This window comes from Periplaneta americana, chromosome 7 (assembly GCF_040183065.1).
Source record: "Periplaneta americana isolate PAMFEO1 chromosome 7, P.americana_PAMFEO1_priV1, whole genome shotgun sequence".
In the NCBI taxonomy this organism is placed as follows: Eukaryota; Metazoa; Arthropoda; class Insecta; order Blattodea; family Blattidae; genus Periplaneta; species Periplaneta americana.
In genome coordinates, this window is record NC_091123.1 from 157,268,943 (window position 1) to 157,296,661 (window position 27,719).

A 27,719-nucleotide genomic window follows, 5' to 3' on the forward strand; every position below is an offset into this window, starting at 1 on the left:
ATATACGGAAGAGACTATTGAATCCGCAATGCTGCTGTATTCCAGCTCCTGCTGAGGTCAGCGTTGTATATTTTACCAGAATGCCGTGTTACAACGGGCTGGCGTTACACAGATAAGCTGCCGTTCTGGTCTCCCAATCAGCTCGAGCGGCCCATCTCGTGTCACATGGCAAGTCATCCCTTATGAAAATGTTTTCTGAACACTGCCTTGTGAACTCGGTATTTATGCAAACGCGGACGTCGTCCGGGGGGAATGTAGAGCGGTTGTAATTCGTAAAAACAATCTGTACGCCTTAGTGGCCTTGTAAAAGCGGTGCAGCCCGTAGCAGAGCCTGGTGACTCGACACTATTGTGTAGCGTTGCGAAGAGAAGCGGCCGAAGCTCTGTTAAACTAGATAGCTACGTGAACTGAAATAATATTCTTAGTCTGCTGATATTTGTTTCCGTGAAACTAGTTGCAATAATATTTTTGCACGATAGAGCGTTGTTTCATACTTCCCGTTGTTATAATAATAATAATAATAATAATAATAATAATAATATTTATTTACTCTGGCGAAATTAAGGCCATCAGGCCTTCTCTTCCACTTAGCCAGAAAGAAAAGAAGCTGATTCAATTTGCAGCAATACAAATTTATGATTACAGACTAATATACAGGGTGTTTAAAAATACTGGGCATAATTTCAGGTATGTATTTCCCACATGTAGACAATCAAAATAGTTCATTACAACATGTGTCCGGAAATGCTTTATTTCCGAGTTATGGCCTTCACAACATTGAAATTCACCGGAACGTTTTTCTTTCCGCAGGTCGTTGCCGTCAAAGGAGACATTTAGAGGGCACTCTGACAGTTCATTCCGAGGCGAAGGTTACATTCAGTACTTGGATCGAAGGTTTCCTGATCGATGGATAGGTAGAGGTGGCCCAATTGCTTGGCCTCCACGTTCACCTGATCTGAACCCTCTCGATTTCTCCTTGTGGGGCCATTTAAAATCATTGGTTTATTCGTCTCCGGTGCCTGATTTGGAATCCCTTCGGAATCGAATTGTGGCATGTTCTGAGGACATACGCAATACTCCTGGAGTTTGGGATCGTGTTCGCAGGTCAATGAGACATCGATGTGAGGTCTGTATTCAAGCAGGAGGTGGACATTTTGAACATCTTCTGTAATGACAACGACCTGCGGAAAGAAAAACGTTCCGGTGAATTTCAATGTTGTGAAGGCCATAACTCGGAAATGAAGCATTTCTGGACACATGTTATAATGAATTATTTTGATTGTCTACATGTGGGGAATACATACCTGAAATTATGCCCCGTATTTTTGAAACACCCTGTATAAATAACACTAAAAATTGATATAGTCATACAACCACAAGTTGAGTAAAATAATGCAAACATAATATTAATTAATAATTACAATATAAAACAGGGTGAATTAAAAGTCTGGAATCATATAAATATCTTCCATATGCTAGATTTTCGATTACTATAGGTGTTACCAGTACTTGTAAGACCAAATGCTCTCCCAGTGACACATTCGATTCTAGCTCTTAGCTATCTCAAAAGCCGCCATTTTGAATGCAACTTTGAAATTTTAAATGGAAAGGGGTCATGTAGGTACTCAAAATCATGTGACATTTTCTGAGAAAAACAATGGTCCAATCCGTGTTGAGATATCTCTACTCGTTTTCAAGTTATTTAAAGATAACTGTAATAATGACATAAACTTTAGTAACTAATGTTACTGTTACTGCATTACAGATATTTTGTAACATGGTACGGTACTAAGGAGGCTTTGGAAAAGGTATTTTTATGCAATTCAGGTAATTAACTTTTCCTGCTTTACTGTTTGGTTAACCTGTGACAGTGTCCACACTTTTGGAGTAACGGTCAGCGCGTCTGGCCGCGAAACCAGGTGACCCGGGTTCGAATCCCAGTCGGGGCAAGTTACCTGGTTGAGGTTTTTTCCGGGGTTTTCCCTCAACCCAATACGAGCAAATGCTGGGTAACTTTCGGTGCTGGACCCCGGAGTCATTTCACCGGCATTATCACCTTCATTTCATTCAGACGCTAAATAACCTAGATGTTGATACAGCGTCGTAAAATAACCCAATAAAGACCTGTAACAGTTTCAATGCGTTGTTGTGATTATTTAAAGCTTTCCTATAATAAATTCCTTGATTTTCGTGATGGCACTATCGAAAGAGGAAAGAATTGATATCATTCTGCATTCTGGTAGGTTAAGCCACAGAAATGTTGCAGCAGGCTGAACGAACAGTTTCCTGGGTTGGTCGATGTGGACCAGTAGAATGGCCGGCCAGATCTCCAGATTTAACACCCCTTTATTTTTTCTTTTGGGGTTACATAAAGAGCTTCATGCTACCAAGCTCTGTATAAGGCTTAGAAGTTACACACAAGGATTATGTAAGTGGTAAGTGAACCAATATTACAAATTGCAAGAATTACGAATTCAAATGTAAATTATAACTATACAACTCTGAGGAAAATTACATATCTGCACACATACACACAAAGGAGAAATAAACGTGAATAAGGAAGAAAGAAAACATTTTCAAAAGAATGAGTAAAGAAGAGTAAAGTACGTCAGTAAATGTTTGGATTTCACAAATAAGAGAAGCAAATCCATGTGGTTGATAGAGGACGAAATCGGAAACGAGATAATCTCTCCTTTCATCTCTCTCGTCATTCGCCTTTCGTTCCTCGTCACTCTCCTCCCTCTCGTTCACTCTATCTCTCGTTTCTCTCATCGTTCTCTCTTCACTCTCCTTTCCTCACTCCTCTCTCCCCTCTCGTCTCTCTACCAGCTTTTTTCTCTTCTTTATCAGTCCTTGTTAGCTTTCTCCGCCTGCTTCTTTTCTTCTCTACTTCATTATCTTTTCATCCCATCACTGTTTTGTCATTTCATAATAGTACATTATGCAACTAGCCTATAATGGTAGTAATTAAGACGCGAGGATGTTAATGAAACGAGCGCAAGCGAGTTTCATAATTTTCATACGAGCGTCTTAATTACCATTATAGACAAGTTTCATTCGACTTTTTATGCTCGACCATATTTCTAACTTGAAATTATTCATAAGTATTTATGTTATTGGTATGTGAGTGCAATAGCCTACATCATAAATTGTGAGATGTGCGCAGAGATGTGCATTTCCGGGAAATGATTGTCGACGACCTTGATATAATCTAGAGAGTAAGATAAACATTACTCTTGATATAACCTTGAAATTGAATTCGACATTGAAAAACGAGATGACAAATTGAATTTATTTGAATATTATTTACAATTAACGCTAATTATTATAGTAACAGAACGTCACCTTCTGCGACACTATTGGATTTCCAGCCTCCGTGACGTTTCGATACTTGTCTTTCGATTGCATATCCGAGAATAATCGAAAACCTGAACTTTAATGAATAGCTGTACTTTAATGACATGCATTAAAGGACTGCTACCAGGTGCATAATTACTACATTTCGGCATGGTCGAGCATAAAGAAACCTCTGATACTGTACATATCCGTATAGACTGTTTTCAGATAGAATATTCTGTGTACAAACTCATTTCATTATTTTTATATCAAAGTACATATTTAAAACTCAGGTAATTTAATTTTAGATAAAATGACTAAAATTAATCTGGAATGAAACGGGACTTGATTTTCTTCACGAATCTAATCCCTCTATCCACAGGTAGCGAACACGGTGGAACTCATCTCGACTCTTAATAACGAAGCATCGGCGACTTTTTAAGAAATCACGAGTGTTACTACCTATATCGAAATCCGATATATCGATTATAGGGAGGGAGACACTGAGCTGCTGATGGCTAGTTCATAACTTTCTGATGGATCGTTAAGTTAAATAAGCAACAGTAATGGAACATTACAAGATAGGCACTTAATGGCTTGACAATGGACCCTTTCTCTTGGCAGTAACTATGAAGTTCAAGGCAACCATGCTGCAGATGTTATAACTTTTAGGCCGGTGGGTGTTCGAAATCAAAGTGCTGCTCACGATGGACTTCATAGACCAAATATTTTCAGCGCAGAATCTCATAATTTTATGAGAAAAGAAGAGTAATACAGAATATGTTTTGCATCGTACGAAATAATGTCATCGAAGTCAATTTTATTGAAATCACTAGTGATACTTGTGTAGGTAATTTTACGAAATTCCCGCGTAATTTCTCCGCAGCTTGATTCGTCATTAAGAAAAGTAAAAAAAAATGTAATACTATCTACAGGGATATCATTTTATTTTTAATTCAATTTTTATTGTACCTGAGTTTTTGAATGTACTTCACTCCCACCCCCTCTACTAGTAAATTTCCAACCGTCCTCCACACAGAATCAAGGCTGCATATGCAGTTAAAGTTGCCTTACGGTCATAGTAAGCAGTACAAAGTTAGTAAGTATAGTTCGTTCCAGAAATATATTTACGTTTTCGAGTGACGAAAGAGCTTTCAATATTGAATCATATTTTCGCACAGGTACTGTCGTCCGTTTGCCTATACGTCGCATCCCGGTTTCTCCCACCCACTTCTGCTCGCCCCTCTGTAAAGGCTAGTGGCTGGGCTGTGTTAGCTCTTTTCTGAAAACATTAATTTCTGTTAGGAACTGGACGTCTACGTAATGTTATATAGTTGTTTAAAATAACTTAAATAAAAGGGCCTCGTTAAGTAATTAAATGTCACGTGATTCTCCCCCCTTTCTACGACCCTGCGATAAAACCACTTGGACGGACAGTAGATAGCATGTCTGAGTAATTTTATCTTTTCGGATCGGGCAGAAGGGAAGATTGAATTTACAGTACGTAAGGCACTCTTTTATAGAGTAGGTACAGAATTATTTCAACATGAGTTACTAGTACGAAGGACGAAACTGGTAACTGGAATTTGGTACAATAGTCTATAGTGCATTATATATGCACAAAAGAACTGAAGTCTGTATCGAAATGAACGGCCACCGTTTTCAAAAATGTGTTTAAATATCCATATTATGATTATTTTTCAATTTAACTTCATTTTCAATGTTGTACGCTAATTTGCTGTAGACAGTATAATATACAGTACACTGCATAATGAATACGTCCGAATGGATAGCTCAGTTCCTGAGTAAAAACGCTTATTGTTAATACTGTATTGTATTTTGATTAAACAAAAACCTAATGAAAATTATCAAACTCAAAATCGCGATATTTCCTAGTTTACCTAATTCCCTTCTATACCTAGTAAAGTAGTTTGTTAATATTTTACGCCAGTATCATCGAACTCCGCTCGTGGAAGGGGATAGCAAACGGTGTTTCCGGTTCTCAGCCGTTAATCCAAAGGTATAGACATGTTAATATTAGAAATGTTAGTAAAAATAAAATGATGTCCTTGTATAGGCCTATACTGCGGACTCTTCTCTTGGTTAAGAGCCATCAAACGGAGTTACATCTTTCATAGCTAGCGATCAGTATTCATAGACATTCTCAGCGCGAGCTTCCGGCGGGTCATCAGCGAACTAATGTTTCTCGTATTCATAAACCAGTGTTAGCGATATGATATATGATATGAAATAATTATGATATATGATATGATATGATATGATATGATGTTGATATGGTATGATATATGATATGATATGATATATGATCTGATATGATACGATATATGATATGATATGATATGATATATGATATGATATGATGTTGATATAGTATGATATATGATATATGATGTGATACGATACGATACGATACGATATGATATATGATATGATATGATATGATATGATGAGATGATATGATGTTGATATGGTATGATATATGATATGTGATATGATATGATACGATACAATACGATATGATATGATATGATGTTGATATGGTATGATATATGATATGATACGATACGATATGATATATGATATGATATGATATGATATGATGTTGATATGGTATGATATGATACGATATGATATGATATGATGTGATATGATATGATATTATGTGATATGATATATGATATGATATGAAATGAAATATGATATGATATGGTATGATATGATATGATATATGATATGATATGATATATGATATGATATGATATGATATGATATGATATGATATGATATGATATGATATGATATGATGTTTATATGGTATGATATATGATATGATACGATACGATATGATATGATATGATATGATATGATATGATATGATATGATATGATATGATATATGATATTGATATGGTATGATATAAGATATGATATGATATGATATGATATGATATGATATGATATGATATGTCGGTAGCCCGGGCTAGCTTAGCACGCACTTAGCGCGGGCTAGCGAAATGTCTATGAATAGCACCCTAAGAAATGAATCTAAACAAGACTACTACATGTAAAGAGAGTCAGCTCCTAAACCGTGAAGAAAGGAATTATTTTCTTTATATGAAATTACATTCTCAGTGAATTTCGAAACATGATAATGCCTATGAAATTCAGATGCATATCACATTATTTAGAGCAGCTCCATCCATATCTCTTTACGATAGTAAATCATATGTAGATTTGATTTCATGTTGGACTGTGAACGTAATTTCCCGTAATTTTTTTTAGTTCTTTACTGCATACGCCATTAGTGTACATGAGTATGTAAATTAAATATGTTGTTCTTAATGCATTTCATCAGACCTGTGGCATTACCACTAATATCCCTAACCTCTCCGAATAGGAATAAGAGAAAGGACGGGATTAGAAAAAAAACTCTTTAGAACCATTCGCTTTCCTGAATTCTATGGTTAAGTTTTTTTGGATTTTAATGTCTGTCTAAAAACTTGCGTTACATTACGTTCTTTGTAGTGGGTTATGATAGTTACAATTTCTCAGTAGATCTGAACTACTAATTCTGCAGTGCTTGGGAAAAGTGACACAAGTCAGTTTCCACAAACCTTTTTTGATAATTTATTGACAAATTTCGGAACATCTGCTCGCTTGACAAAAATTACATAAGTATTCCTTCCATTACAATAATTCATACTTACTTATTGGCTTTTAAGGAACCTGGAGGTTCATTTCCGCCCTCACATAAGCCCGCCATTGATCCCTATCCTGAGTAAGATTAATCCAGTCTCTACCATCATATCCCACCTCCCACAAATCCATTTTAATATTATCTTCTCATCTACGTCTCGGCCTCCCCAAAGGTCTTTTTCCCGCCGGCCTCCCAACTAACACTCTATATGAACAATTCCACGTGTAACTGACTGACATTTACAGTACACTTTGACAGCAAAATGTTTGCCTAAATTGTATAATGGGTTGAAATTAGACTGTGTCACCGCAGGATTTTATAGAGGGAAGTGTACACTTAAGATACATATAATAATAAACGTCTTTAATAGGAAAAGTATACTATTTATTTACGTCCAAAGTGTGTGTAACAGACTGACATAAATGTCAACTCTCTCTTCGGGTGAACATGGTTCTCCACATATTTCTCTGAATTGTCATTGCTGATACAATTTTGCAAAATATAGTTCGGAAAGGAAATTGTAATCTTCAGTTTAAGTTGAAAACGACCTCCAAACCACGATTAGTAATGCAGTTATGGCCGAAAAAGTGATGTGTAACAGACTGACCTCATTCTGTAACTGACTGATATCTCTGAATTATAAAATGAAGTTGCACTTACAGAACCATAAATAGTACAAAATAAGTAGTAAATTAACATAACGATTAATTTAAATGAATAATATGTTTTCTTTCTATGTTTCTTTGTTTGTTTCTTTCTTTCTTTCCCTGAGTGTAACCTCTCCCTTGTAGGTTCATTTACACGACCCACGCCACACGGGCCTTACAGGGCCGCGACCTGTCGGGAGAGGAATTAAACTGTGGATCACATACATACTTTTTGGACCACACAAGGACATGGAGGGCCTCCCCGGACGAGGGATCAGCTCCGATACAACATAAACATTGAAGACATTACACAGCATTCACTCACACATATGGCCGGACTTTCAAGAGGTACAATCCCGTCATTTGCCTGGAAATAACTGAGGAAACCATGAAAAACCTCAGTTAGGATTGCCGGCCCCTGGGATCGAACCCCGGACCTCCCGAATGCAAGGCCAGCCCTCTACCACTCCGCTAGCCCGCTCGGTTAATATGTTTTCCCGAATACAAAAATTAGTTTCCTTAACCATGCATCTTAAATGACACATATTAATGCACATACAAGAATTACATAGGCCTACTTAATAACATATATAATTTTTCTCTGTGATTAAATACTGTATATACAAGCCATATGCATTGGTGTTTAATTTTAGGACTATAAGAGTGTCACAGCAACCTTGACAGCGCGTTCCTAATCATCTGGCACTGACCTCCTTATCGATTACGATAAGGTGACGCAGATCACAGTTTATATTTTCCATGCCTATGGATGTTATATATTATGTTCATAATAATAGATTAGAATGTTGAGTTCTACTTTTAGATTGGATTTGAACCATTGGAATTAAACACGTAGAAGCACTCCACGGCACTCGTTGACTCACTTATTTAGTCTAACTAGTATGTACGGCAGGAACACTGTCAATATGTTGAACAAACTTTAGTTTCTTTTCACACACGGAACCTGTGGACCTTTCGCACTGATTGTTCACAAGACAGTTGTATATATTCTACAACATAGGGATCTAATACTTTCACGTAATGAACTCTATGAGATGCCGGAATAGGTGCAAGATGTTCAAATCGTTTTTCGAGATACTTTTTTCCTTCGTTTATCTCAATCTCTGCTACCTCCTTAACAATAATTTTGGATGTTTTTATTGCTCACAGTTACAAAATTCAGTAGCGCTTTGTATCTTCTTCCCCGATTTCGCAGGCATCCATGCCATCCTTTTTACTTGGCCTCCAATCACATCCACGGCCCCTTTGCCATGATGTGACTGAAAGAAGTTCCATTCTATGTTAAATCCAAATATGCGAGCAAGCAATGTCACATTGCTCAATGTTTACTTCTGTTTAAAATGACTCGCTGCTTTATCTGAAAATATTTTTACCACCTCAATGTTCGGAAGAATCGCCAAAATTTCCGAAAACATTTTTCATAGACAAACATTCACTACATAGCCTATTTGTCATGTGCTACATAATCTGACACTAATGCAGAGGATTTATTCTGAACTTCCCTGTCACCTTCCTGTTTAAACCAGGCAACAGCAGTAAATATTGAGACCTGCTTATTGCTCCAATGAGCTGCCTGAATCTCATTTTGTTCATTTCAGGTGTAATTACTGCACACTTATCACCAGTTCACGTATAACTTCACCAAGGCCTTCCAAGTAACTAAGCACACTGTGAGAATGAACAACATAACAGCTGAGAGCGCGACATGTCAGTCACTCACAATGCCGCTGCGGAAAACGAAATCACTTTAGAAGAAAATGTTCTAATACTTTTCTATTGGTCATGTAGTAATAACGCAGAATACCAAAGGAAATTTTAATCTGCCAATTATTGTGCTGTGTGGAAGAGTTTTTGTATGTTTCTTGTGACGGACTGACCGTAACTTACAGTACAAATAATTATAATGATTTTAAGTTATTTAGGATCTTAGGATACCTCAACTAATTACATATTTACTTCAAGGAAAGACCAAAATATAATATACAAAAAAGACGGTCGAAATAAAACAAATTTACGTGTCCAAATTGTGACACGAAACATAAGTATCTATACGTGTTTTTTTAAGCGTTTGGAATATGACAAGATCTGCAGCAAGTTATAGACTAAAAGAGAGAATATTTTAAACATTATCTTACGAAATAAGGCGATTTAAAGTATAAAGAAACATATTTCTTCAACAAAAATACTCCTACATCAATTTCAAGAAATTAACCTCAGTATGACATTTTCGTGGAATTGCTCATATGCATTTCTGGATTCGCCCATACGTGCTACATGCCGTGCCCATCTCAAACGTCTGGATTTAATGTTCCTAATTATGTGCAGCTCTGCGTTGTGTAACTTTCTCCGTTCTCCTGTAACTTCCTTCCTCTTAGCCTCAAATATTTTCCTAAGAACCTTATTCTCAAACACCCTTAATCTCCGTTCCTCTCTCAAAGTGAGAGTTCAAGCTTCACAACCATATAGAACAACCGGTAATATAACTGTTTTATAAATTCTAACTTTCAGATTTTTTGACAGCAGACTAGATAACAAAAGCTTATCAACCGAATAATAACAGGCATTTCCCAAATTTTTTCTGCGTTTAATTTCCTCCTGAGTGTCATTTATATTTGTTACTGTTGCTCCAAGATATTTGAATTTTTCCACCTCTTCGAAGGATAAATCTCCAATTTTTATATTTCCATTTCGTACAATATTCTGGTCACGAGACATAATCATATACTTAGTCTTTTCGGGATTTACTTCCAACCCTATCGCTTTACTTGCTTCAAGTAGAATTTCCGTGTTTTCTCTAATCGTTTATGGATTTTCTCCTAACATATTCACGTCATCCGCATAGACAATAATGATGTAATAATTCAGAGAGAAAAAAATCAAATCGACTTAAACTAGTGTAAGTTGTCAATAAATTATCAAAAAAGGCTTGTGGAAACTGACTTATGTCACTTTTCCCGAGCACTGCAGAATTTTTATCAATTTTACTAATTTCTGTTCCGATACAATTATTATACATAACATTAAACATATTATAAGATATTTAAACTAGAAAAATTCACAGTTTGATATACAGTATTATTCGCTGCAGTCCACACCTGTGGAGTAACGGTCAGCGCGTCTGGCCGCGAAACCATGTGGCCCGGGTTCGAATCCCGGTCGGGGCAAGTTACCTGGTTGAGGATTTTTCCTGGGTTTTCCCACAACCCAATACGAGCAAATGCTGTGTAACTTTCGGTGCTGGACCCCGGACTCATTTCACCGCCATTATCACCTTCATTTCATTCAGACGCTAAATAATAGATGTTGATACAGCGTCGTAAAATAACCCAATAAAATAAATTATTAGATGCAGATTTTATAAGGGCCTAGGGCAGTGGTTGGCAAAGATTACGTCATATAAAATACAGTCCGCAATACACAGAAAAGCGTTAGGTAGGAGGGGAGGATACACAAGCTCCTTAACTCTAAACGAACAAGTGATGGCTAAGGGGAGGGAGATCATGCCTTATCCCTCTGCCCTGCTTGTGTATTATGGGGTTGACTAAGTGAGTCAAGAAATGCCGACCACTGGCGTAGGGAGAAAATGAGTGCTGTTTTCTCATCACACGGACCCGCATTTCGATTCAGAATAGATTTCATGATACTTTTAATAGACGAAGCAACTGTAAGAAGCATTTCGTCTGCAAATAGAATTTGACTGTTACTCTTATTTAATTATCACAAAGAGAATATTCATACAAATTTTTCACGAAATAAAAACAAAAGTAATTGACTTCTTTTCCACAACATATTTTGAAGGTACTCTCCTTTTACTTGTGAGTAGCTATGACGTTTACTGTTTGCTGTTTTGTAGTTAAAATTAATTCTTCTCTGTTACAGATTCATCACTTTGGCTAAAGGACTCATCCTGGAGAAGGGTGAGTGTTATTATATTTTATTACTTACTATATCGTTTTGAACTCTTTTCATATGATTGTTCTTCCGTAAATTTATACGACTCTTATCGCCACTGTTTTGACACAATCCAAAATTGGTGAGGTGGCGACATACTGTGGCTTTAGAAGTGCCAAGATTTGTCGAGGATTCACTAGTATTGACGAGTGGCTGCAATACTTATTTGGTAGATTATAAACTCATTCTCCAGAATAGGTGGTCTTTCTGAGCGAGGTTAATCTTGAAGGTTCAGTTAATTAATTTATCTGTTTAAACCAGTTTGTTGCTGTCCTATCGTTGACCATTCGTTCACCTTCTACTTCATACATTTCTTGAGCTGCTGATTTTATATTCATCCTTTTTTTGTGAACTGAAACGCCGAAGCACATGAATTTTGAAGATGATGTCGCACATTTCCAGTAAACAATGAAGATAATGGGCACTAGATTACTTAGGTAGTTAAATACTTCTTTAAATGTGTGTCAAACGTTACTGACAACAGATATAAAGAAATCTCCTTTGCCTAGCAACGTTAAGACATATGTATAGAACATTTATAGGAAAATACTTTTGAAATTTATTTATTTATTTATTTATGTATTTATTTATTTATTTTTTTGCTAATAATTGTAACATATAATATATACAGAAAAACTTGAGCTCGACCCTGAAAGAGTAGAACTCGTGCTCAGGGGCGGATTCCTGAATTGAAATTAATAATTATACAATACAATTTGTCTTTTGTCTACTATGCAATTATATATTGTATATATATTCTACATAAATTTAAATTTACAATTTTTCTTTTTTTATAAAATCCATGCATAACTTTTTAAATTTAATACTATAACTATTAGAATTGACAAGATTAGGATATTTAAATATAAATTTGTTATATATTCTTGGGCCTAAATTACTGCTATGATTAAATATTGTAACAGTGTTGCATTTTGGTTTAAACAATCTTACAAAATTCATACCTTTTGTTTCATAACTATGAGAATACAATTCAAAATTATTTCGATTTTTATGTATGAATTTTATTAATACAATATAATAAATTTGTCTTACGTTAAGTACATTAAAGTCTAAAAACAAATTTTGAGATGGAAAAATCAGTAGGTTTATGAAGACATATTTTCATTATTTTCGTCTGTAATAAATAAAGTGGATTAAAATTGAATTTAAACGAGCTAACCCATCCTATAATTCCATACATAATTACCGATTGAAATAAAGTTAAATATATTGTGCGTAATAAACTTATTGACAAGTAATTCTTCAATAAAACAAAATAATATATTATTTTACGTAATTTATTACAAAGGTAATTAGTTTACGTAATTTATTACAAAGGTAATTAATGTGTTGGTTCCATTTTAAATTATTATCGAAAATTATGCCTAAATACTTAACTTTAGAGGACTCTTTAATAATCAGACATTTACATTGTATAAGACAACAATCAGAATTATGTAATTTAATACTTAATATAGATGTAGGAGGTTTGTTAGATTTTTCGGATAATGAGAATGGAATAATTATGGTTTTATTTTCGTTGATAGAAAGATAATTTATGTCAAACCATTTTTTTTGTTAATTTTAGTCCATTATTTTAATAACCTGAAATAAATAATATTTCGAATAATTGACATCTGAAACTAGGATTAATAAGAAATATCAGTTAACTCATATTAACAAACGAACAAGAAGTCGTAAATATCTGCATAAAATCGTAGCGAATGCTATTAAACTTACTGGTGTTTGACCTCTGACTGTAGGAATAATCTTCCCAGCGAAACAGCTATGGAGAACTGATCAGTTATTTTGTGGAAAATTTGTGATCTTAATTACTTATCTCATTATACAATCTTACTAACAAAAACTCGTACAGAGAAGTTAACTGTCTTATACTCAAACAGTGAATAGCTCGTTTATAAATCATGTGTAAATTTCTGGCTAGAACTATGTCACAGTTACGTCATTGTTTTATTACGAATGGTAGAAGAATGCCTGAGATTCTCCATGGCATTCGTTAGTGTGCGCTAGTGTGCTGCGCTAAGCATCGATAGTGCAACTGGGCCTGATCGTTTACCACTTTAATTATTCATCAAAGACTACAGCAATATTATTCTAATTATTCTGTACTCTCTGATTTGTTGTTCTGTGGTTAGAAGACAACCATGATCATGACAATCATATGAACAGCTATTAGAGAGGCGACCATTTTTCTGTGTATACAAAGCTGTAACAGGGGCTTTCGTGTGTGTAACTACAGCAAAGCAATTTCCATGTATAGTTGCACACTAATGATACTTCCATCGTTTATGCATAGTTTATTAGTAATTTTTTTCTGTCCGAACTTTGTATATGTATCATATAAAAATTATTATACACGGTCTATTGGTAACATAGGCGGAGAGAGAAATGGTTGCTTTTGGGGGGGGGGGGACAAAGAAAAACCATATAATCCCCATATAACGGGACATCATTTACCTCCTCCTCCACGTTATAGCTTGACCGTAGTATAGTTTATATCGGAATATTATCATTTAATAAAGGTATTTTCGGAGGCATGTTTCTCACAGTGTTAAATCTATATCAGCGATGTTTCGGACCGAGTTGTATAGGACTTGAACTGTAGGTCTACTGTAAATTGAAGGGTTCAGAACCATAGTAGGCCAAGCGCCATTTACTAAAACCGTAGAAAACAAGGGTTAAAATGAAGTTATCACCATAATTCAGTGGAAACCTATAGCAAGTAATATGTAGATAGATAGGTAGGTAGGTAGGTAGATAGGTAGGTAGGTAGATAGATAGATAGATAGATAGATAGATAGATAGATAGATAGATAGATAGATAGATAGATAGATAGATAGATAGATAGATAGATAGATAGATAGATAGATAGATAGATAGATAGATAGATAGATAGATAGATAGATAGATAGATAGATAGATAGATAGATAGATAGATAGATAGATAGATAGATTGATTGATTGATTGATTGATTGATTGATTGATTGATTGATTGATTGATTGATAGATTTATTGATATAGTTCACAAAAGTACAAAACTTAATAACTTAACAAAAGATCTATATACAAATGTAGTTCTACATAATAAATATACAGTTTCCTAAACTAATTAATCTATCGCAAATCTTAATAATTTATTGGTTCAAACTTGCACTTACGTAGCAAGTAATATAAAGTATACAAATTCAAACTAAATGATGTCAATCTTCATTAAACTATGGTATTCACTTAAGTTTAACTCTTGTTTTCTCCGTTTTAAATAGTTGGCGCTTGGCCCACTATGGCTCTGAACCCTTCTATTATAATAGGGTATAACTTAAAACAATCTCCCTGTTTTTCTCTCTCGTGCAGAAACACATGCATACATCAATAAAACTACGTATCACTGCTAACAAACTTTTTTATATGAAGCTCATCTTCCTGAATATATCATATGAAATGTAAACTCTATTTTATTGTAATCTCGTCTTTAAGTTTACACCTTTCACCATGATCACTTCTATTTTTTTTCTGCATTATTGTGCAGTATGTTATTCCTACATCTTCTAAGTGTCGGCCTGAACATCTGCAGACTTTTAACACTTGAGTACAGGCTGTTGCAAAAGAAATAATACAGTGCTTCCATTCCTCAAATGAGGTATGGGAATTCTGATACATTGAGAAATTTAAAATAAATATTATAGTCCAGACACATGATCTGAAGACTTAATTCGTCAATTTAAGCAAATAAAATTAATCATAAACAAAAGCAAAAAAGATCTTTTGAATTCAATATTTTCTAACGTTAATAGAAAAAAAAAAGAGTTCAGAGAAGTTTGGGGGGACAGGGCCCCTATGACCCCCATAACTCCGCCTATGATAGGTAAGATCGAAATGACATAAAACTTACTGTTTTAATAATTCAAATTTATTCACAATTTACATTTGAAATGCATACATATGAATAGATACCCGAAATGAGCATATGCTCGTGCTCGGGTACAGTCCAGTAGTCTACATAAATTTTACAGGGTTCAAATAATAATGCTGATGATATAAATAATAGTAACAACAACAACAACAACAACAACAATAATAATAATAATAATAATAATAATAATAATAATAATAATAATAATAATAATAGAATAACCGTGACGGAGATGATACAAATATAGTAAAAGAAAATAATTCATTAATAATAATAATAATAATAATAATAATAATAATAATAATACTTAATAATAGTGATAAAGCAAAAATATTTACAATAATGAAATAAATACTAAGACGGATACAATAAAATATAAAACCACTAGCGAGAGTTAACACAACTTAAATAAGCATATAATAACCGGAAAAAAATAACGAACTCGAAAATCAACAGAAAAGTTCGTTGTATCGCAGACGACAGCAACTGCCGTATTGACATTGTGTTGTGCATTAATGGTAGTAGGGGGGAGCCGAAGGTCTACGTAACTGCCGTTCTGTTCGAATCTTCTCGTACAATCAGGGAAGTTAATGCTGCAAAAAACAAAATGTCTACGAGTCAAACTGTTCATTATTCCGAGGATAAATACAAATAATACTGAAATATATTAATCAAGTTTCAGTTATAGATCTTCCCTTTTGTGCAAGGGGAATGAATATTTTATGAATGGCGGGGAAAATATAAATTTCAAGAACTCTCTAGTGACCGAGATAGTGACAAGTACAATCAAGTGTATCTGTGGCGATGCTAAGAAATCATTTATTGGAGATATACACTGTTATTAATTAAGGAAATGATCTATTTATATTTATTACAATGTTTTATCTTATAGGTTACATGCATCAGATAAATACAATAAAAATTAGTACCAAATAGCTTACAATGATTTAAATTAAATGAATATGTTCGCCATTTTTCCATAATTAGGTTACTTTCTTAATTGAAATATCTGATACATGTAAATAAGTAAGTACATTACAAATTATACACTTTTATATACAAGATACGTAATGTTTATGGCAAAGCTAATAATACATGTGGGCTTCTTCCACATTGCGATCCACAGTTAATTGTAAAAATGTTTATTGAAGACGGACCATTTTGATAAAGTACGAATTGTAATGAAGTCTGTCAAGACTTTATATTGCGTGTTACATTCTTACAGTTGAAAGTTGTTACATTGAGACGTAGTGTTCGGTTACTTTAACCATGTGATAAAATAGTGTGCAAAGTTACGGAACTGTTTACTAGTCACAGGAATGTCACATGCTTTGAATCGTTTCTTGTCACGTAGCAAGAGTACGAGTAGTCTTTTCTGTTAGGCCATCAGGTCACGTTACTACATCCAACCTTATAAATGGGCACTATTCGGCTCAAAATTACCTCTTGCCAGTTGCCATGGATACAATCATATGGTATAAAGAACCCAGCAGTGTGTGCTGGTCTTGCTACGTGACTAACGCCAATTGAAATGTGTGTGAAGCTCTTCTGTTGCCTAGTCCCCGAGAAAGGATCTGGAAACAGTTGAAAAACATTGGAAAAAATAGTAATAAATGTGTGACGAATTGAATATCGTAAAGTGATTTTGATGTACAGGAGAGACATAGTAATGAAATATAGGAACAAATTGACAAAACACGTGAAGGAGTTAGTGATCACCGTATACAACATCTAATATACTGTAAATCAGCGGTGACCAAAGCGGGTGTCGTGTAATTACAGATATTCAAACGAGTACGAGGAGTTTCCTGTACATTGCTGTGTATTTCATTCACTTGCTGAAGGCAAGCAGTGGCGGTATCATGTCCCTCTACAAACTCTGTCTCTACAAGCAATAAGAGGTGGTTTCGTAAAGAATGAGGAGGAGAACTTTTTTGTTGTTCTGCCGGGAAAAATGTAATATGTTTACTTTGCTCAATGCTTCAATTAGGAGTATAGAAGCATTAATTGCCACGCTGAATAATGTATTATTATTATTATTATTATTATTATTATTATTATTATTATTATTATTATTATTATTATTATTGACCACTAAGTAGTCTATGTGTTTCTATAATTCTACGTGCATGAAAATTTATATTTTTAGATCTTCTCCCTAGAAGGATAAAATTATTAGGTTTTATCTCAATTTTAATCTTATTTAATAGATGACGGAATAATAATAATAATTTGTATAAACAAAAGCCGCCCTAAATAAGGGTTCGATAGATCGGCCTACTAATCAATTCATAAAGAATAATAAGTAAACAAAACAATTTTGTGACACTTGGAAAGAAAAAGAAAAAACATTAAGATAAGAAAACGTAGGAAATCATTTACAATAAAAATTTTGTTGGGTACAAATGATTACTAATTATAGCTAAGGATGATTTTAACACGTGAGATCCTATGGCATCGATCGTTGCATCAGAAATTTTGTATTGTTTAAGTTGATTTAAAGTTTCACGTGGGATCGTGCCACGGGCACCGAACATGAGCCCAAAACCTGTCCAATGTGTAATGTGGTATTGTGCTCCAAGATGCTGACAACAAGGCTCATATATGACTTGTTTTTCACGACACACCTCTTGTGGCTGTTGCTCATGCATCTCAAAACGGATTGTGGGATCAAGAATGACACCCTTATCCTTCTGCCGATCAATTATGATGATATCAGCCCGTCTAGTAGAGCCATCAGAAGAGACGCAACCAACCTCCTCATAAACCTCATAGGAAGCATTCTGACGGATTAAAGCTGCGATGAGAGAACGAACCGTATTATGTCTGTTGATTCGGAGCAATTCTCCATGATGGCAGAAACCCAAGACGTGAGGAAAACTGATTCATTATTATGTGCCAACAAACTGTTAAGGAGACTGGGTAGTGATTAGTGGTGAAATATTCGATTTTTTATTTTGTGTTTCAAAAAAAAGTATAAAACTTGCTCTTTAAAACAATATATATTGTGGGGGTATCTCTGCACATAAGCAATTTATGTGAGCTCTTTAAATATAGCGGTGCATGTAATTCATACATTTCCTTTTTTCCAATTCAGTTTTCCGTAAGTTACAAATTTTCACACTTGAGTGCATTTTTCTTTGAAATAAATTAATAAATTTGCATGAAATTTTTACAGTGTTTTCTATGGCCTATGTTCTACAAAGTAGACCTTTGCGTTTATGAATATCACACACATAACTTAAGAAAAAAATATGTATGCAATGAAAAAAATAATATAAATTATTAATCAAAGTATAATATTTTTTCTGTTTGACTAATGGTGCAATATTTAACTAAATATTGGTTTAGAATTTTCAAAAAACATTACTTGACATCTTAAAAAAAAATACAAGGGATATGAATGAAGATTTTTAACAATTAATATGCATTTAAAGTTTGAGGTACATTTAGCAAAGAGGGAAAAACAAGTTATCAGTTAGGGCCTTTTCTTTGCACTTTCATAATAAGCTAATAAGTTGTCTTTTATTCCACTAAATTCAGAATGATTTATTGTATAACCATGACAATTTTTATTCCACGCTGAACACTAAACGCCTAGATATATTGAACTAAACTTTTGTACTGAAATACTTTAATCGTACAGGCATCACAACCCGGTTCCCTTAAACGCCAGGAATTGATATGTCTTAAATAATAGCCAGGAAGAGAAAGATGACATGAATAAATGTAAGGAAGTGAGCTACCTAATGGACTTTGAAATATCTCGTGCTCTAAAGCCTTTTATTAGAACAGAATTTCTCAAAAGAGTAATGATTAAAATAGCTTAAATAACTTGCCCATAAGAAGTTTTTAATTTTGAAATAGTACGAAGTTCTCGATCAAGTATCGAGAGAAGAATTTACAAAATTCCTGATTATATTCAAGAGGAAGTTTAAAAAAGAAGCAAGAAAAATCGTACATTATTCACTGGCTCTTGATGACAGCAGTGGCATTACTAATACAGCAAAGATTGAGATTTTTATCCGCGGGATTGATCAAGTGTTAGTACAGGAGCCACCACTGCTTGTAGTTTTCATGCCAAGTACCTTTTCTCCGTCCACTTAGTTCATAGGCTGTTTGTCGTATGTAATCACTGCAGTTCGAGTTTTCGTCACCGCTGCTGTAAATGATAGATCAGTTCTCAGGATAAAAAAAATATACAGGTGCATAGTTTTACTGTGGTCTGTATTTTATGTAGAACTACTTATGGGTGTGGTCACCTGTGGACAGGTCTAGAGATCTACTTAGAAGACGTTGTTGACGAACAGCGTGCGGAAAAAGAATAACAAGGGAAATTAAAAGAGAACGAAGGGAATTCAAGGAGAACATTGGGAATTCAAGTAAGACAGGGGGAATTCAAGGAGAACAATGCGGGGGTTGCATTTTTATGTCACGATTCCCCAGTTCAGAATTACACTTTGTGGTATTCCTTCAACTGGGCATTTCCAACGTTTCGGAACTACATACATGTTCCGTCACTAAGGTAAAAGATAAGACCGGAGAAATCGCCAGGCTAATCCGGACGACTGACACACTAACACAATCAGAAGAATAACACTCAAAGAACCTCGCCTGAATATATTGTTGTGAGATTCTTTTATAACTAATATGAAATCAATTCTCTCAGGACGTGTAAACCAGCATAATTGAGGAATATGGTGAGCGAAAATCCGAAAGCAGTTATTCAACTCAATTTGATACAGTCCCTAGTTGCATGTTTACTGTACTCTAAGTCGCAACGTCCGTATATTTCTTTTACTCCAAATATACTACGACTTGTTTAGTGTACCTGGACATGGTGGAGCAATTTCTCCTACCAATTCCGAATGAAGAGTGTCTTGAAGGTTTGCTGTGTTTCAGAAGGACGAAGCTCTTGAGAACATGCACGGTATATTTCGCGCCTTTTTAAATCGATTATTTGCACGTAAATGGTATTCAAATCGTGGCCTACGGCGTAGCCACCCCGTTCCCCTGACTTCGCTCGACTTCTTCTGAAGTTACGTAAGGACGTATCCATGTCCTTCCAATGCCAACTACTTTATCGCAACTTGATGGCAGTATATCCGCTATGCTTGGCAAATGTTTGGACTGAACTGGAATATAGGTACCGGTACGACATATTTCGGTATACGTACAGTGTGTAAAAAAGGGGATTTAACTCTTATGATGCAAGGTGTATCCTCATAGAAATACCTTAGTTTGCCGCTCTGTGGTAGGAGATTTTAAACAGCTATCATGAACACCCAATGTTTACAGAATTCGTCAGTTTCATAACGTTGATATTACTGGACTATAAAATGGTATTTTTGTATAATAATTTAGACGGAGAAAAAGTAGCCATATAATCTACATTTTCTCACTTTGTCAGTAATTATAAGTTGGCAATCCTGTTACGTTTGAATTTAATAAACACAGGCTGTTGGTGTGAACAGATTGGTTAGCAGACCTGATACCTTGCCAATGGTTTTTATTTTAACATTTTTCTTATTTAACTAGGTTATTTTACGATGTTGTATCAACATCTCAGGTTATTTAGCGTCTGAATGAGGTGAAGATGATAATGGCGGTGAAGTGAGTCCAGAGTCCAGCACCGAAAGTTACCCAGCATTTGCTCAAATTGGGTTGAGGGAAAACCCCGGAAAAACCCCAACCAGGTAACTTGTCCCGATCGGGATTTGAACCCGGGCCACCTGGTTTCGCGGTCGGACGCACTAATCGTTACTCCATATTATTTTAATATTAAACCATTCTGTTTATATATCATTCATACATACATACATACATACATACATACATACATACATACATACATACATACATACATAGTGTTCTGCCCAAGGACAGGTCTTTCACTGCAAACCCAGCATTCTCCAATCTTTCCTATTTTCCGCCTTCTTCTTAGTCTCCGTATATAATCAATATCAATATATATCATTGTTGTCGATCATCTGATATCTTATTTTGCCCCGAACTCTTCTCCCGTTTACCATTCCTTCCAGTGCACCCTTCAATAGGCAGTTTCTTCTCAGCCAGTGACCCAAAGAATTTCTGATTCTTTTTCTGATCATTTTCAGCATCATTCTTTCTTCACCCACTCTTTGCAACACAGCTTCGTTTCTTATTCTGTCTGTCCATTTCACACGCTCCATCCATATTTCCGATGTTTCTAGTCGCTTCTCTTCACTTCGTTTTAAGTCCATGTTTCTGCCCTATTCAATGCCACACTCCACACAAAGCACTTCGCTAGTCTCTTCCTTAGCTTTTCCAGGAAATACTCCTTTTTCTATTAAAAGCTTCCTTGGCATTGCTCTCCTCCTTTTGACTTCCTGGCAGCAGCTCATGTTACTGCTTATAGTACATCCCAAGTATTTGAAGCTGTCCACTTGCTCTACTGCCTCATTTAGAATTCGCAAGTTTACCTTCTTCATTTTTCTTCCTATTATCATGGTCTTCGTCTTATTAACATTCATTCATTCATTCATTCATTCATTCATTCATTCATTCATGTAGTGTTCTGCCCAAGAGCAGGTATTTCACTCCGAATCCAGCTTTCTCAAGTCTTTCCTTTTTTCTGCCTTCCTCTTTGTTTCCTCATATGATCCATATATCTTAATGCCGTCTATCATCTTATATCTTCTTCTGCCCCGAACTCTTCTCCAGTTCACCATTCCTTCCAGTCATTAACATATAAAAGTAAAATAGCAAATATAGAGAACTAATCATATACAAACTTAAGGTATTAGAGGATCTTGGATAAATGGAAATGAAGGAGTTCCACATACGATACGATACAGCCTGGTCTTGATATTTAGGAGGAAAGGGAGTTCTAGAACTTCAAATAGAACACTCTTGCAATGAAGCAAAAAAATGGTGATTACTAGGCTTCGGGACTTTGGACCCGATACAATAAGTTTACTATGCATGTATATACAGCTTTTTGACTAGCTGCAGGTAGTGAAAGATAGAGATGTGTACAGGTAGGAACGTTGCTGTTTAGAGTAGAGTACGGTAGTATGGGGAAACACACACAAATGTACATTCTGAAAGTAAATACACAATGACAATGTCAAAAGAATTTGAAAAGCTTTTATTCTCCTGTCTTTTATAGCTATTTGTTTTTAATTATACACATTGTTAATGGTGGAAATAAACATGTAGCAATTTTAATTTCTTCATTTATCCTTTTGGTCGTCTTTAGGAAGTGCTGTTACAATGTACTACAAGATAGATTTTCAGCGTCTCAAACAAATCTTTTTCGGTTATCTGCCAAACACAGTTTGTACTGTGAAAAGCTGTGTTCTACGTCACATGACGTGATAGGAGCAAAACGAAAAAACCTAACATCATTGCAGTCTCTAAGAGACAGTCCTTTATTCTCGGGTGACTCTATATCCACTAATTTACAGTTTATATTATATAATGTTCCATATCCGTTATTTTTACATAAAATTGATTTCCACTTCTGTTTTACACGTTCAGTAACCTGTGTACTTGGTTTCTCATTAATTCTCTGTGTCATTTCCTCAACTAATTTGGGGCTTCCGGCATCTCTTGCTCTGACTTTTCTAACCGTGTAATAGTTTCAGACACAGTTTGAAAATGAGTTTCTATGAAAACCAAATTATTCGTCAGAACCTTCAAATCCAGAGATTTAATTATTCTGATTGCAGAACAGTCGTGACTCAATGTGTTGATTATCTGCAAAATTATACGGGAGTATCTGACATAATAAATAGCTGCATTAAGTCATGTACCACATCCAGTAAGAATGGGCTCAGGAGGTAGAGGAAGAGTGTGTGCTAGTTTCTTGAATTTCGCAACCGTCTTTGCGTATTTGTTGTGGCATTCATACTACAATACCTCCCACCCCATCCACTGTACGCTTTACCACTATACTCAGTACGACGTTATGCGGTTTTCTCACTGAATTGCTCTATTGGGTGAAGTCTCGAAGCCTGGTGATTACACGTCATTGATTGGGTGCGTTCTTTTATTTGCACCTTGAATTGTATATCAAAGTTACCTTCTCTCCTATATGCAATAAAAACGAACGACTATGCTGTCTCGAAAGTTCCTTCATTTCTCTGTAGGGAATTGGAAACCGTAGTGGTATTTGGGTCAGATCACGGGCATAGAAAGGCCACCGTGGCGATCAATACAATTGTACAAAGTGTATTTGGCTGTTTCACCTTGAAGCAACATGGTCCTATATGTTCCCATTAGGACTCAGGAGTATCGGGTCTGGTAGTTTCAAAACCAAAGACCCGTATGCGAGCAGGATATTGGAAGCAAGAAAGATTCATTTACATCGATTAGTTTTAAGACTTTACATGACCAAGAAAGTTAGTGAAAGTTGTAACTAAGTTTACCTAACTTTTTCGCCGTATCGTTAACTGTAACATTATAATAGACTCCCCTGCTCCGTAACAGTTCATTTGAGATCTTAAATCCCCTGTGAGCTGTTGATAAAGTGGGTCTGACAATGGTTAGAAAAGATCTTAACGCTTCTTACAGGGAATATGAAAGAGCAAAGATTCTGTTCAATCAATCAAATAAGATTAATTATCGTTTTAAAGAAGTAAATTCAGGATTGCTGGAAGTAGAAAACACATATTACGTCACCAATACACTTCACTTTATCAAATGCAGAAAAAACCAAATAAATCTTGAAACAGTAAACGCTTTGCCACTTTCGGCCGAGTTATAGTTCATTTTGCAGAGTTTCTCATCGAATTTTTATGCCGGATTCTTCTTTCTCTTCTCCATTCACACATTAGGTTCATTGTCTGTTCCGACTTCAGGTATGCCTTTATTGTTGGTCTCTGAATCTCTTCTTTGGTCTCCCTCCCTCTATCTATCTATCTATCTATCTATCTATCTATCTATCTATCTATCTATCTATCTATCTATCTATCTATCTATCTATCTATCTATCTATCTATCTATCTATCTATCTATCTATCTATCTATCTATCTATCTATCTATCTGTCTGTCTGTCTGTCTATCTATCTATCTATCTATCTATCTATCTATCTATCTATCTATCTATCTATCTATCTATCTATCTATCTATCTATCTATCTATCTATCTATCTGTTCATATCCATCTTATCTTATCTATCTTTCTTATTTAATCTACCTTTCTTAGCTAATCTATCTTTCTTATCTAATCTATCTTTCTTATCTAATCTGTCTTATCTAATCTGTGTTTCTTATCTCCTCTATATTTCTTATCTGCTCTTTCTTATCTAATCTAGCTAATATAATCTAATCTATCTTATCTAATCTATCTTACCTAACCTAAACTGTCTTATCTAATATAATTTATCTTACCTAATCTATCTTATCTGATCTAATCTTATCTTATCTAATTTATCTAGTCTATCTATTCTGTCTAATCTTATCTAGTCAATCTAATCAATCTAATCTAATCTATCTTATCTCATCTAATCTTATCTATCTTATCTAATTTATCTAATCTTATTTAGTCTTTCTAATCTTATCTAGTCAATCTAATCTATCTATTTATCTGTTGTCACCATCGTCTTCATCACAATCACTCACTATTTCTACTATTAGTCTATAATAATTATCAACACGGTTAATATGATGGTATTAAATTTTGTCATGGTGATATTCACGTTTCCCGCGCCGTGGCGTAGTGGTCTAAGGCATCCTGCCTAGGACCCGCGTTACGGAATGCGCGCTGGTTCGAGTCCTCATGGGGGAAGAAATTTTCTCATGAAATTTCGGCAAGTGTATGGGACCGGTGCCCACCCAGCATCGTGATGCACTTGGGAAGCTACGATAGGTAGCGAAATCCGGTTGCGAAAGCCAGCTATAACGACTGGGGGGATCATCGTGCTAACCACATGATACCTCCATTCTGTTTGTATGATCGTCCACCTCTGCTTCGGCATGTGGGCGTGAGGCCAGCAGCGCTTCACGGGCTGTAGCGCCACAGATATTGATGTACAGTATGTGCTCACGATGACGACGGTGGCGACATAGTTTCTATGTCGATATTGGCTAAGTAGATTTCTTGAAGAATTTTTTTTTTCAATTATGTCTGTCTCTAATTACACTTTCGTATTAGAATTGGCACACTTTCTCCTATTTTAAATTAAAATGAGTGATATGACTATGTTACGTTTTCTTTAGTATGTTTATATGGAATATATATTTCACACTGATTCTGTTCTCGAAGAGACAAGCTTTATATACAACAAATACATTTTTAAATTAAACATAGGTCTGGAAGTCAGTTGTAAAAGAATTCCAAGATTGAACCACCGTAGATGTGAAAAAAAAAAAACATGAACATTATGAGGTATGTAAGTCAACGCATTTACAATAAAATTAACTCAGTATTTAAAAATTGGTCTAATGTAAACTTTTCAAATGCATGCAAAAACAATGAGTTTCATACCACACGCAAATTCTTGACATTTCATTATTCATCATCCTCTTCAGAAATTGGAATTGAAAGAACATCCTCTTCACTCGCTCTGCTTCCATTTGAATTTGATGCCTGTGGTGTTTCTTTGTAGACTTTTTGTATTACGGACTATGTATGTTAGTTTACCAGCATTCTCTGCTCTTAGTCTGTCTCTCTGATTTGAATGGACGAATCCAGGAGTTGAAACTTCCCTACGAAGCTGTTTTTGTGGCTGGCAGAGTCAACATTATAATAGCTATCTTACTCAAAATAGAACCAAAAGAGCTTGCCCTCTTCCATGTTACTTCATCATCTATTGAGGTCAACAGCATTGAATTTGCAATGCATTATGTTGATATCGAAATATATTGCTTATTCCCTTCCTTTTGTTTAACATTTTCAAGACATACCTTTGTTCTTGTTTCATCATCATCATCATCATTATCATCCTGTCAAGTACTAGTCCCAAAAGAACTGTTACGGCCTGAAAATGAGATTTTCTTGCCATCTTTTCATAGGTCGACCAAATGACCGTTTCCCATTTGGACGACACTTCATTACTGCCTTAGGGATCCTGGATGAAACCATTCTCGAGACGTGTTCCTTCCAGTTTGACTGATATCTGGAGATATAGTTCAGTATTGATGATACATTAAGTTCTTGAAGGATATCTTCATTTTTCTTTCGATCCCATTTAGTGTTCGGCGCATGAATCTCATCTCGCAAGCTGTTAGTCTGCTTTCAATCTTTTGTCCTTATAGTCCACGATTCACTCCCATAACATAAGACTGGTCGAACTAGTATTTGATAAAGACGAGTACGAGTTGATTTTTGTACTAATGAAGGTTTTAAAACTCTTGTTTCATTAAGGATGCAGTTTAACTGATATCTGGAGATATAGTCCAGTACTGATGACACATTAAGTTCTTAAAGGATATCTTCATTTTTCTTTCGATCCCATTTAGTGTTCGGCGCATGAATCTCATCTCGCAAGCTGTTAGTCTGCTTTCAATCTTTTGTCCTTATAGTCCACTCTTCACTCCCATAACATACGACTGGTCGAACTAGTATTTGATAAAGATGAGTACGAGTTGATTCTTGTACTAATGAAGGTTTTAAAACTCTTGTTTAATTAAGGATGCAGTTTAACTGATATCTGGAGATATAGTCCAGTATTGATGACACATTAAGTTCTTGAAGGATATCTTCATTTTTCTTTCGATCCCATTTAGTGTTCGGTGCATGAATCTCATCTCGCAAGCTGTTAGTCTGCTTTCAATCTTTTGTCCTTATAGTCCACGATTCACTCCCATAACATAAGACTGGACGAACTAATATTTGATAAAGACGTGTACGAGTTGATTTTTGTACTAACGAAGGTTTTAAAACTCTTGTTTCATTAAGGATGCAATTGGTACAATCTCAAATTATTTTCAGTTTTTTTTAATAATTCAACAGTCATTCGAAATCATTATGGAATGAGAATAAATACATCCAAAACAAAATCAATGGCCTTTCAAGGAAAAGAAATAAAAAGAGTCAAATTAGGCCCTAATAAAATAATAGAGGAAGGGTCATCATTGAACTATTTAGGAAATGTTATATCAAATTCAGGAAATAAAGACATAGAACA

At 35.1% G+C, this 27,719-nt stretch overlaps 1 protein-coding gene across 3 annotated transcripts in view; it reads left to right on the forward strand.

The window, feature by feature from the left end:
• Positions 1 to 27,719, forward strand: part of LOC138703637 (acetylcholinesterase-like) — a 2,088,928-nt gene that overhangs the window by 522,487 nt on the left and 1,538,722 nt on the right. For all 3 annotated transcript variants that reach the window (XM_069831694.1, XM_069831692.1, XM_069831693.1), the window contains exon 2: positions 11,601 to 11,638. The gene's annotated coding sequence lies outside the window, so the exon portion shown is untranslated. The remainder of the gene's footprint in view (positions 1 to 11,600; positions 11,639 to 27,719) is intronic.